We start from the raw sequence: 13,709 nt of genomic DNA, 5'->3' as shown, positions 1-13,709 counted from the left end.
GTGCGTGACGGTGACGGGTGACTTGACTGCGTGAGAGACTGAGAGGTGGCGGTGAGGGACTGAGGTGTGGGAAGTAGCGGTGAAGGACTAAGGGGTTAGGAGGTAGCGATTGGCGGTGGTGATGGTGAGACCGTGCCGTTCAGCCGCCGTTCACGTGTCTGAGAGGACAGGGGCCAGGAGGGAGGTTTGAGGTTGAGGGACTTTAGATTTGAGTTTGTGAATGGTGTGCGGCTAGGGTTTCAGTTTCCCTCATAAGATATATATATATATATATATATATATATATATATATATATATATATATATATATATTAAGGGTATTCTAGTCTTTTTACACATATAGGGATTAAACGGGTCTCCACGGGGCGGGGACCTCTATCCCCGCCCCCGCCCCGTTTAATAAACGGGGCCCCGTCCCCCGTCCCCGCGGGTGAAAAATCTTTCCCGTATCCGCCCCCCGATGGGTAAATCCCCGCGGATACCCGCCCCGCCGGGGATTTTTGCCATCCCTAGTCCCATTACTCACAGGATTCCTCTCAGAGGTGTACATAAACTGGTTATTAGCAACCATGTCAATGAGTTCTTGAGCTTCTGCAGGCGTTTTCTTGAGGTGAATGGATCCACCTGCAGAAGTATCCAATGACATCTTAGCTAATTCAGACAGACCATCATAGAATATATCCAATATGGTCCATTCTAAAAGCATGTCAGAAGGACACTTTTTGGTCAGTTGCTTGTATCTCTCCCAAGCTTCATAGAGGGATTCACCTTCTTTCTGCCTGAAGGTTTGAACATCCACTCTAAGCTTACTATGCTTTTGAGGAGGAAAGAACTTGGCTAAGAAAGCCGTGACCAGCTTATCCCAAGAGTTTAGGCTATCTTTAGGTTGAGAATCCAACCATATTCTAGCTCTGTCTCTTACAGCAAACGGGAAAAGCATGAGCCTGTAGACTTCAGGATCTACTCCATTAGTCTTAACAGTATCACAGATCTGCAAGAATTCAGTTAAGAACTGAAAAGGATCTTCAGATGGAAGTCCATGAAATTTGCAGTTTTGTTGCATCAGAGAAACTAATTGAGGTTTCAGCTCAAAATTGTTTGCTCCAATGGTAGGGATGGAGATGCTTCTTCCATGTAAATTGGAATTAGGTGCAGTAAAGTCACCGAACATCCTCCTTGCATTATTATTATTTTCGGCTGCTGATGAGCGGATATTTTATACGCTTTTTGGGGTTAATTTCATATAGTTTTGAGTATGTTTTAGTTAGTTTTTAGTCTATTTTCATTAGTTTTTAGGAAAAATTCATATTTCTGGACTTTACTATGAGTTGTGTGTTTTTCTGTAATTTCAGGTATTTTTCTGGCTGAAATTGAGGGAGCTGAGCAAAAATCTGATTCAGGCTGAAAAAGGACTGCTGATGCTGTTGGATTCTGACCTCCCTGCACTCAAAGTGGATTTTCTGGAGCTACAGAACTCGAAATGGCATGCTTCCAATTGCTTTAGAAAGTAGACATCCAGGGCTTTCCAGAAATATATAATAGTTCATACTTTGCACAAGGATAGATGACGTAAACTGGCGTTCAACGCCAGTTCTCTGCCCAATTCTGGCGTCCAGCGCCAGAAAAGGATCAAAAGCTGGAGTTGAACGCCCAAACTGGCACAAAAACTGGCGTTCAACTCCACAAATGGCCTCTGCACGTGACTTGCTTAAACCTCAGCCCCAGCACACACCAAGTGGGCCCCAGAAGTGGATCTCTGCATCATCTATCATAGTCTACTCATTTTTTGTAAACCTAGGCTACTAGTTTAGTATTTAAACAACTTTTAGAGACTTATTTTGTACCTCATGACATTTTTAGATCTAAACTTTGTATTCTCTGACGGCATGAGTCTCTAAACCCTATTGTTGGGGGTGAGGAGCTCTGCTGTGTCTCGATGAATTAATGCAAGTATTTCTGTTTTCCATTCAAACACGCTTGTTCCTATCTAAGATGTTCATTCGCGCTTAACTATGATGGAGGTGATGATCTGTGACACTCATCACCTTCCTCAAATCATGAACGTGTGCCTGACAACCACCTCCGTTCTATATACGATTGAATGAGTATCTCTTAGATTCCTTAATCAGAATCTCCGTGGTATAAGCTAGAACTGATGGCGGCATTCATGAGAATCCGGAAAGTCTAAACCTTGTCTGTGGTATTCCGAGTAGGATTCAAGGATTGAATGACTGTGACGAGCTTCAAACTCCTGAAGGCTGGGCGTTAGTGACAGACGCAAAAGGATAGTAAATCCTATTCCAACCGGATCGAGAACCAACCGGTGATTAGCCGTGCTGTGACAGAGCGCGTGAGCGTAGTTTTCACTGGAAGGATGGAAGGTAGCCATTGACAACGGTGATCCACCAACACACAGCTTGCCATAGGAGGATGTGCGTGCGTGAACAAGAAGACAGAGGAAAGCAGAGATTCAGAAGACAAAGCATCTCCAAAACTCCAACATATTCTCCATTACTGCATAACAAGTAACCTTTAATCCATGCTCTATTGTTTATTTGCAATTCAACTGATAAACATAATTGACTTCCTGACTAAGATTTACAAGATAACCATAGATTGCTTCAAACCAACAATCTCCGTGGGATTCGACCCTTACTCACGTGAGGTATTACTTGGACGACCCAGTGCACTTGCTGGTCAGTGGTACGAGTTGTGAAAAGTGTGATTCACAATTTGTGCACCATGTTTTTGGCGCCGTTGTCGGGGATTGTTCGTGTTTGGACAACTGACGGTTTATTTTGTTGCTTAGATTAGGAAAATTTTTCTTTTTTAGTTTAGAATCTCTTATTATTGTTCTTGGTTAAAAATATCCTTCTTTAAAACAAGTGTTACATTTACTGCCTAATTGGCTAGAGCGTTAGTCTAAGCCCGTGGCAGTTTGGTACACTCTTTTTAAAATCTTTTTCAAAAATAATTTTTCTATTAAATCCTGTGCCAAACTTTAAGTTTGGTGTTTTCTTGTTGATTTTTTTGTGTTTTTCGAAAATTTATTTTGGTTTTCTAAAAATTTTAAGTTTGGTTTTCTTTCTTCGTGTTCTTGAGTTTTCCTTGTGACTTGATCTTAAAATTTTTAAGTTTGGTGTTCCTTGGTGTTTTCCCTCCAAAATTTTCGAAAATAGGGAGCATTAGATCTAAAAATTTTAAATCTTGTGCTATCTTATTGTTTTTCTCTTTCCTCTTAAAAATAAAAAATATCTTTTCTCTCTATTTTAAAAACAAATTTTCGAAATATATTTCTAAAATTTAGATTTTTATTTCAAAATTTAAAACTTTTTTTTTTCAAAATCATCATATCCTTTTCAAAACTTCCTAACCACTTTCTCTCTCCTCAGTTTTTCAAAAATCTTCACCCAATTTTTATTTATTTTATTTCAATTTATTTCACTTTCGAAATAAATATATAAATAAATAAATAAAAATATTTTTTCTATTTTACATCATCTCCCTTTCTCCATCATGGACCTAAGCGGAAATGAATAGTCCAGGAGGACTCTGGGATCATATTCTAACCCCTCTACTGCTTCATATGGGAGTAGCATCTGCATACCCTCCATTGGAGTCAGTAGCTTTGAGTTGAATCCTCAGCTCATTATCATGGTGCAGCAAAATTGCCAGTATTCCGGTCTTCCATAGGAAGAACCTACAAAGTTTCTGGCACAGTTTCTACAGATTGCTGACACAGTACATGATAAAGAAATAGATCAGGATGTCTACAGATTATTACTGTTTCCATTTGCTGTAAAAGATCAAGCTAAGAGGTGGTTGAATAACCAACCTAAGGCCAGCATAAGGACATGGAAACAGCTGACAGAAAAGTTCCTGAATCAATATTTCCCTCCAAAAAGGATGACACAGCTAAGGCTGGACATCCAAGGCTTTAAACAAGGAGATAATGAATCTCTTTATGATGCCTGGGAGAGATACAGAGAGATGCTATGAAAATGCCCCTCTGAAATGTTTTTAGAGTGGGTTCAGTTAGACATCTTCTATTATGGGCTTGCAGAAGGAGCTCAGATGTCTCTAGATTACTCAGCTGGTGGATCTATCCACATGAGAAAGACAATTGAAGAGGCTCAAGAGCTCATTGATACAGTTGCCAGGAATCAGCATCTGTACCTAAGCAACAACCCTTCCATGAATGAAGAGGTTAAAACAGTAACTGCTGAACTCAGTCCTGTAAAACAAGCTGCTGAATTCAATCAGCAATTGGACTTTCTAACAAAGCAGTTAGCCGAATTTAAAGACAGGTTACAAGAGACAAGGATGGATAATATACATATGGACGAACAGTTTAAGCAAACAACGCAGCAGCTGTCAAGGCAAATAGCAGAAGAATGCCAAGCAGTTCAACTAAGAAGTGGGAAAACATTAAATACCCCACCTCAAGGCAGCAAAAAGCTAAGAAATGAGCAAACCACCCAAAATTCACCTGAGGACAGTAAGAGCCCAGGGAAAAATAATTCTAGCGCTAAAGCGCCAGAAAATTGGTGGAAGGCTGGCGCTGAACGCTCAGACCACGGCCAAAACTGGCGTTCAACGCCAGAAATACAGCAGGACTGGCGTTCAACGGCAGAAATGGGCAAGGATCTGGCGTTGAACGCCCAAAATGGGCAGGATCTGGCACTGAATGCCCAAAATGGGCACAGTTCTGGCGTTCAGACGCCAGAAGCAGACAAGGAGCTGGCGTCCAGTTTCACTCCATTAACTCTGGCACTCAAGTGCCAGTGAGGGATCAGACACACACAAATGCTGATAACAACCCCTCTAAAAAGGCTTCTTCAACCACTTCTGTAGGCAATAAACCTGCAGCAACTAAGGTTGAAGAATATAAAGCCAAGATACCTTATCCTCAAAAACTCCGGAAAGAGGAGCAGGATAAGCAATTTGCTCGCTTTGCAGATTATCTCAGGACTCTTGAAATAAAGATTCCATTTGCAGAAGCACTTGAGAAAATACCTTCTTATGCCAAGTTCATGAAAGAGATCTTGAGTCATAAAAAGGATTGGAGAGAAACAGAAAGAGTTCTCCTCACTGAAGAATGCAGTGCAGTCATTCTGAAGAGCTTTCCTGAAAAGCTTAAAGACCCTAGGAGCTTTCTGATACCATGCATATTAGAAGATAATTGCACCAAGACAGCTTTATGCGATCTTGGGGCAAGCATCAACCTAATACCTGCATCCACTATCAGGAAGCTTGGCTTAACTGAAGAAGTTAAACCAACCCGGATATGTCTCCAACTTGCTGATGGTTCCACTAAATACCCATCAGGCGTGATTGAGGACATGATTGTCAGAGTTGGGCCATTCGCCTTTCCCACTAACTTTGTTATGCTGGAAATGGAGGAGCACAAGAGTGCTACTCTCATTCTAGGAAGACCCTTCCTAGCAACTGGACGATCCCTCATTGACGTCCAACAGGGGGAAATAACCCTGAGAGTCAACGATGATGAGTTCAAGTTGAACGCTGTCAAAGCCATGCAGCATCCAGACACATCAACAGACTGCATGAAAGTTGATCTTATTGACTCTTTGGTAGAAGAGATCAACATGGCTGAGAGTCTCGAATTAGAGTTGGAAGACATCTTTAAAGATGTTCAGCCTGATTTGGAGGATTCAGGGGACATGAAAGAGCCTCTGAACTTTCTTCTGAAAGAGGAAAAACCTCCTAAACCCGAGCTCAAGCCATTACCACCATCCTTGAAATATGCATTTCTGGGAGAAGGTGACACTTTTCCAGTGATCATAAGCTCTGCTTTAAATTCACAGGAAGAGGAAGCACTTATTCAAGTGCTAAGGACACACAAGACAACTCTTGGGTGGTCCATAGGTGACCTTAAGGGCATAAGCCCAGCTAGATGCATGCACAAAATCCTATTGGAGGATAATGCCAAACCAGTGGTTCAACCACAGAGGCGGCTAAATCCAGCCATGAAGGAAGTGGTGCAGAAAGAGGTCACCAAATTACTAGAGGCTGGGATTATTTATCCTATTTCTGATAGCCCCTGGGTGAGCCCTGTCCAAGTCGTCCCAAAAAAGGGAGGCATGACAGTGATTCATAATGAAAAAAATGAACTGGTTCCTATAAGAACAGTTACGGGATGGCGCATGTGTATTGACTACAGAATGCTCAATACAGCCACCAGAAAGGATTATTTTCCTTTGCCATTCATAGACCAGATGCTAGAAAGACTAGCAGGTCATGATTATTACTGCTTTTTGGATGGCTACTCAGGCTATAACCAGATTGCAGTAGATCCCTAGGATCAAGAGAAAACAGCATTCACATGTCCATCTGGAGTGTTTGCTTATAGAAGGATGCCATTTGGGCTATGTAATGCGCCTGCAACCTTCCAGAGATGCATGCTCTCTATTTTCTCTGATATGGTGGAAAAATTTTTGGAAGTCTTCATGGATGACTTCTCAGTATATGGAGACTCATTCAGCTCCTGTCTTGATCACCTGAAACTTGTTCTGAAAAGATGCCAAGAGACCAACCTAGTTTTAAACTGGGAAAAGTGTCACTTCATGGTGACTGAAGGAATTGATCTTGGGCATAAAATCTCAAACAAGGGAATAGAGGTGGATCAAGCAAAAATAGAGGTAATTGAAAAATTACCACCACCTACCAATGTTAAGGCAATCAGAAGCTTTCTGGGGCATGCAGGATTCTATAGGAGGTTTATAAAGGATTTTTCAAAAATCGCAAAACCTCTAAGCAATCTGCTAGCTGCTGACACGCCATTTGTGTTTGACACAGAGTGCCTGCAGGTGTTTGAAACGCTGAAAGCTAAGCTGGTCACAGCACCAGTCATTTCTGCACCAGATTGGATGTTACCATTTGAGCTAATGTGTGATGCCAGTGATCATGCCATTGGTGCAGTATTGGGACAGAGGCATGACAAGCTTCTGCATGTCATTTATTATGCCAGTCGCATTCTAAATGATGCCCAGAAAAATTACACAACCACAGAAAAAGAATTACTTGCAGTGGTTTACGCCATTGACAAGTTCAGATCATACTTAGTAGGATCAAAAGTGATTGTGTATACTGACTATGCTGCTCTTAAATATCTACTCACAAAGCAGGATTCAAAACCCAGGCTCATCAGATGGGTATTGCTTCTGCAAGAGTTTGATATAGAAATAAGAGACAGAAAAGGGACAGAGAACCAAGTGGCTGATCATCTGTCCCGGATAGAGCCAGTGGAAGGGACGTCCCTCCCCTTTCTTGAGATCTCTGAGACGTTTCCTGATGAGCATTTATTCGCCATTCAGGAAGCACCATGGTTTGCCGATATTGCAAACTATAAAGCTGCAAGGTTCATACCCAAGGAGTACAACAGGATACAAAAGAAGAAATTAATTACTGATGCAAAGTACTACTTGTGGGATGAACCTTATCTCTTTAAGAGATGTGCAAACGGAATTATCCGTAGGTGTGTGCCTAGAGAAGAAGCACAGAGGATCCTGTGGCATTGCCACGGATCTCAATATGGAGGCCATTTCGGAGGTGAGCGAACAGCCACCAAGGTCCTCCAATGTGGCTTCTATTGGCCCACACTCTATAAAGATTCCCGAGAGTTTGTACGTAATTGTGACAGTTACCAAAGAACTGGTAATCTGCCTCATGGTTACGTCATGCCTCAACAAGAAATCTTGGAAATTGAGTTGTATGACGTATGGGGAATTGACTTCATGGGACCTTTCCCACCATCATACTCAAACACTTATATTCTGGTGGCAGCTGACTATGTATCAAAATGGGTTGAGGCTATTGCCACACCCACCAATGATACTAAAACAGTGCTGAAGTTCCTTCAGAAACATATCTTTAGCAGGTTTGGTATCCCTAGAGTACTAATCAGTGATGGGGGCACTCACTTCTGCAATAAACAGCTTTACTCTGCCATGGTTCGGTATGGAATTCGCCACAAGGTGGCCACTCCATATCATCCACAAACCAATGGGCAAGCTGAAGTTTCTAACAGAGAATTAAAGAGAATCCTGGAACGGACAGTAAATACCCCTAGAAAGGATTGGGCACGGAGCTTGGATGATGCTCTGTGGGCTTACAGAACAGCATTCAAGACCCCTATAGGGACCTCTCCATACCAACTCGTGTATGGTAAGGCATGTCACCTGCCCGTGGAACTGGAAGATAAGGCCTACTGGGCAACCAGATTCCTAAACTTGGATGCCAAATTAGCAGGAGAAAAACGATTGCTCCAGCTAAATGAGCTAGAGGAATTCAGATTCACAGCTTTCGAAAATGCCAAGCTTTATAAAGAAAAATAAAAAAAATGGCATGACAGAAAGCTGTCATCTAGAATCTTTGAACCAGGACAGAAAGTCCTGTTGTTTAACTCTAGACTCAGGCTATTCCCCGGGAAACTGAAATCCCGATGGAGGGGACCATACGTGATTACAAGTGTATCACCATATGGTTATGTGGAGCTTCAAGATATTGATTCTGACAAGAAGTTCATTGTCAATGGACAGAGAATTAAGCATTATCTTGAAGGCAACATTGAGCAAGAATGCTCAAGGCTGAAGCTAGATTAAAAGCTCAGCAAGGTCCAGCTAAAGACAATAAAGAAGCGCTTGCTGGGAGGCAACCCAGCCATGGGGCAACAATCCTCTAAGCATTTTTTTCCCATTTCTATTTTTATTCTTATTTGTTTATATAGAGTTCATTGGCAACAAGGTAAATAATCATTTACAGAAGACCTCGGCACACAAAACAGAGAAAAAGAGCTCACTGGCAAGAAAACGCCAGTAATGGTAGCAATCTGGGCGTTCAACGCCAGAAAGGGGCACCCACTGGGCGTTGAACGCCAGTAATGGCAGCAGCTGGGCGTTGAACAACCAGGAGAGCAGCATTTGGGCGCTGAACGCCCAAAACAGGCAGTGTTTGGGCGTTCAAATGCCAGGACAGCAGGGAGGAGCCAAATTCATTTTTCCACACGTATTTCCATTTTAATTTCAAATTTTATGTTTCAATGCATGATTTTTACATGAACATGTCAAGAACCTTGATTTCTAAAATCCTTAATTTCTAAAAATCCCTCTTTCCAAATTCAATCCAAACTCTTTTCAAAACTTTTCTGAAAACAAATCTATCTTTTTCACTCAAAAATCTTTTCAACTAATCCATATCTTTTTCAAATCTCCATATTATCTTTTTCAAAATTTAGATTTATCTTTTTCAAAAATCTATCATATCTTTTCAAAATTAAACTATATCTTCTATCTTATCTTTTTCAACTCAATCTTCTTATCTTATCTTTTCCAATTTTTCGAAAACCCACCCCCATCCCTTTAAATTTGGGTTCGGCCTCCCTCCTCCTCCATCAACAATTGCACCTAGCTCTCCTTCTATCCCTCTCCTTTCTTTTCTTTTGCTTGAGGACAAGCAAACCTCTAAGTTTGGTGTGTTTATCCGAGATCACTAAGATCATGGCTCCTAAAGGAAAACAACCCACTCCAAGAGGCAAGAAAGAGAGCGTTCCAAAACCACTTTGGAATCAAGGGAAGTTCTTATCTAAAGATCATTCAGACCATTATCTTAAAGTAATGGGTCTGAGATCAGTGATCTTGGAAGTTAGATTCGATCTGAAAGAAGATGAATATCCGGAGATCCAGGAGCAAATTCGAATCAGGAACTGGGAAGTCCTAGCTAATCCTGAAACGAAAGTGGGAAGGAACATGGTCCAGGAGTTCTATGCTAATATGTGGCAAACTGACAAGCAAAAACTATCTGGAACTGCATTCTATGAATTTCGGACCATGGTCAGAGGAAAGATTGTTCATACCACCCCTGACAAGATCAGGGAGATCTTAAAGCTACCTCAGCTAAAGGATGATCCAGACTCCTTCAACAGGAGGATGATGAGAGCAGACATTGACCTGGATAAGATTCTAGAGGACATATGTATCCCTGGAGCCAGGTGGACCACCAACACAAAGGGTGTCCCAAATCAACTCAAGAGGGAGGATCTCAAACCAGTCGCCAGAGGATGGCTGGACTTCATTGGGCGTTCTCTATTGCCTACTAGCAACCGTTCTGAAGTCACAGTTAAAAGAGCAGTGATGATTGATGCCAAGGCATCTTAGGCTAGTTTCACTAGCATTTTTTTGTTAGTTTTAGTTGTTTTATGCATTTTCTTGAGCTTAAAGTAACCAAGAATGGTTAAATGAATAACAAAGCAATGAACCATCCAAATAGTATGATTTTGATGCAAATTCCATGAGTTTTTAGTTATATTACTTGAATGCTATGAATGGAAGATTTCTCATGAAATTTTGCAAGACTTTGATGCAATTGTTTGGATGATTTCAGGGAAGAAGAGGCTAGGCAAGGAAGCAACAAAATCAATAAAGGAAGCTTGAATATCACATGTGGAGTTTAAGTTCCAGTTTAAGCCTAAACTGGAGCTTAAACGCCAGAATCATGAAGGCTAAGAAATGCTGGAACTGGCGTTTAACCTCCAGTTTAACCGTAAACTGGAAGTTAAACGCCAGAATGAGAATTTCACCAAGGGAGCATTTCCACGTTTAAGCTCCAGTTTAACCTTAAACTGGAGCTTAAACGTGTTCGACACAAATTCTCACCAGGAAGCATTTCCATGTTTAACCTCCAGTTTAACCTTAAACTGGAGGTTAAACGCCAGAAGTAAGAAAGGCACCAGGAGCATTCCACGTTTAAGCTCCAGTTTAACCTTAAACTGGAGCTTAAACGTGTTCGACTATGTCTCTCCTCCAGGGTTGCTTTCTCATTTCCACGTTTAAGCTTCAGTTTGACCTTAAACTGAAGCTTAAACGTGTTCGACTATGTCTCTCCTCCAGGGTTGCTTTCTCATTTCCACGTTTAAGCTTCAGTTTGACCTTAAACTGAAGCTTAAACGTGTTCGACTATTTCTCTCCTCCAGGGTTGCTTTCTCATTTCCACGTTTAAGCTTCAGTTTAACCTTAAACTGAAGCTTAAACGTGTTCGACCCAATTGCTCCTCCAGGGTTGCTTTCTTCATTTCCACGTTTAAGCTTCAGTTTAACCTTAAACTGAAGCTTAAACGTGTTCGACATTTCACACTCCTGGGTTGCTTTCTTCCATTTCCACGTTTAAGTTTCAGTTTAACCTTAAACTGAAACTTAAACTTCAACTTAAACGCCACTTTTTGAAAGGGGTTTCTGGGCCAAATATATTGAAGTTTAAGTTAGCATTTGAGCACAAACATTAACTTAAACGTATTATGGTATGAAACCCAATTGAATATCATGGTTTATGGGATTGGGCCTGAAGGATTGATGAGTCTGGAGCTTCAAATTGTTGAGTCTTGTGTCATACTTGTTTATCACTAAGTTTGCTCAATGAATGTTACAGAATTGGATCACAGCCTCATCAGGATTATGGACCATAAACCCAAAGCAAAAGGAAATCAGGGAAAGGCCTCAAAGCCCAAGAAACACAACAGAAGCTCAATTTAGAAAGTGTATAAATAGGATAGAATTTAAGTTAGTTGTGCATGAAGTTTCACACGGAGAACTTTGGATCATTTTCTTTTAGTTTTGTAATTGAATTCAGAGCTATGACTCACTAAACCCCTTTCATTGGGTTAGGGAGCTCTATTGTAATTCAATGAATCAATAATAGTTTTATCTTCTTCTTCAATCTTTTCTCTTGAATTTTGTTAGAAAGCTTCTCGATCTAATTCCATTGGGTAGTTGTCTTGGGAAAGAAACTACCCATAATTGGAATCCTTCGGAACCTTGGGAAAGGAATGAAGGATTCATGCTAGAGAAGCTTTCTCACAGTGAATTGGATTGGGGTTTGGATGGATATTGTGACATGTAATCCTACCAAATTGTGGTTCATGAAACTGTGTGGTATAATCAGTGATCGAGCATCATCTCTTCTTATGAACATTTAAACCAAGGGATTGGGAATTTGTTTGTTTTTAGAGAGAATTGGTGAGCCAAGGGATTGGGATCCAATCATATAAGATTGCCAAGCAAAATTCAATGAATGCATTGGTTGAGGAAGGGATAAAAGTTGTTTTGATTCGGAGATCTCAATATCTCCTAACACCCAATGAACTCCCCATTTCTGATTTACCACTTTCTCTTTACATTCTGCAATTAAATTCATGCAATCACCCCATCCCTTTTAATTTCAGCAATTTAGCTTCTCGCTCTTTAATTCATGCAATTTTACATTCCGCAATTCTCATCTAAATCTTGATTCCGCTCAACTAGAACATACTTCTAATCCGAATTGCTCACTCAACCAATCCTTGTGGGATTCGACCTCACTCTATTGTGAGTTTTTACTTGACGATAACCGGTGCACTTGCCGGAAGGAATTTTGCCGATGGTGCAATTTCCTAAATCGTAGCATATCAAGTTTATGCACATCAAGTTTATGGCGCCGTTGCCGGGGATTGGTTTTCGATTGACAATTCTCAAATTGGAAGTTAACTAGATTGAGCATTTTTCTTGCTTTGTTAATTCAGTTCAAGTTACTTGTTGAATTTTAATTTCTGCACTCTGTTACATGCTTTCTTTCTTTATGCCTTTAAATTCAAGCAACTAACTCACTGACTCACTAACTATTTGAATTAATTCCTCAACTGCTCTAACCATACTCTTCCATTAACCAAGAGTATTTCACTTGTTTGGTGCCTGTGCTGTGTTCTTGTATGACAGGTAGGAGAGGAGAGACATCAACTCCTCCATATACCGAACCAGAGAGGACCCTTCATAGACTTAGAAGGGAAGCAAGAGGGAAGAGAGTACTGAGAGAAGAGGAATCTGAAGGAGAATCTGAGGACAATTTTGAGGAAGCTTTAGATCTCAACATGGATAGAGAAGTTCACAACCATGAGAGGGCTGATGGAAACAATGCCATTCCTGAGAGGAGGGTTCTTGGTTCATACATAAACCCAACCTCTGGGAATTGTGGTAGCAGCATTCAGAAACCACCCATTCAGGCCAACAATTTTGAACTCAAACCACAGCTAATATCACTTGTGGAGGATCATTGTTCATTTGGTGGGAGTGCTAATGAAGATCCAAACCAACATCTCACAAAATTCCTGAGAATTTGCGACACTGTGAAGTCCAATGGAGTCCAGGAAGATACCTATAAACTGCTCTTGTTCCCATTTTCACTTAGGGACAAGGCAGCTAAGTGGCTGGAATCATTCCCAAGGGGAAGCCTAACAACCTGGGATGAGGTGGAAAGCAAGTTTCTGGCACGTTTCTACCCCCCACAAAAGGTCAATAGGCTTCGATCTGAGGTTCAGACTTTTAGACAACAAGATGGTGAAACTCTCTACGAGGCATGGGAGAGATTCAAGGATTTGACAAGGAAATGCCCACCAGACATGTTCCATGACTGGGTGCAATTGCATATTTTCTATGATGGACTTTCTTATGAATCAAGGAAGGCTGTAGACCATTCATCAGGAGGTTCATTGAACAGGAAAAAGACTGTGGAAGAAGCCATTGAAGTGATTGAGACAGTGGCTGAGAATGAGTACTATTATGCTTCAGAGAGACACAACACTAAGGGAGTCATGGAGCTGAACCATGTTGATACAATTTTAGCCCAAAACAAGGTGTTTGCCAAGCAACTAGCAGAGCTCACCAGGAA

The 13,709-nt window shown here is 41.1% G+C and overlaps 2 non-coding genes across 2 annotated transcripts; one reads left to right on the top strand and one right to left on the bottom strand.

Annotated features, from left to right (window-relative positions):
• Window positions 1-700: 700 nt before the first annotated feature.
• Window positions 701-808, top strand: LOC148563868 (small nucleolar RNA R71). Its single transcript, XR_015884750.1, has one exon. It is a non-coding gene; the product is annotated as a small nucleolar RNA R71 (small nucleolar RNA).
• Window positions 809-13,338: 12,530 nt separating this feature from the next.
• Window positions 13,339-13,442, bottom strand: LOC148563867 (small nucleolar RNA R71). The gene has a single exon (XR_015884092.1). It is a non-coding gene; the product is annotated as a small nucleolar RNA R71 (small nucleolar RNA).
• Window positions 13,443-13,709: the final 267 nt, after the last annotated feature.

This window comes from Arachis ipaensis, chromosome B5, assembly GCF_059453495.1.
Source record: "Arachis ipaensis isolate K30076 ecotype BB chromosome B5, ASM5945349v1, whole genome shotgun sequence".
NCBI classification, from domain to species: Eukaryota; Viridiplantae; Streptophyta; class Magnoliopsida; order Fabales; family Fabaceae; genus Arachis; species Arachis ipaensis.
Note: the sequence above shows the minus strand (reverse complement) of the source record. Positions and strands in the feature narration are given on the sequence as shown.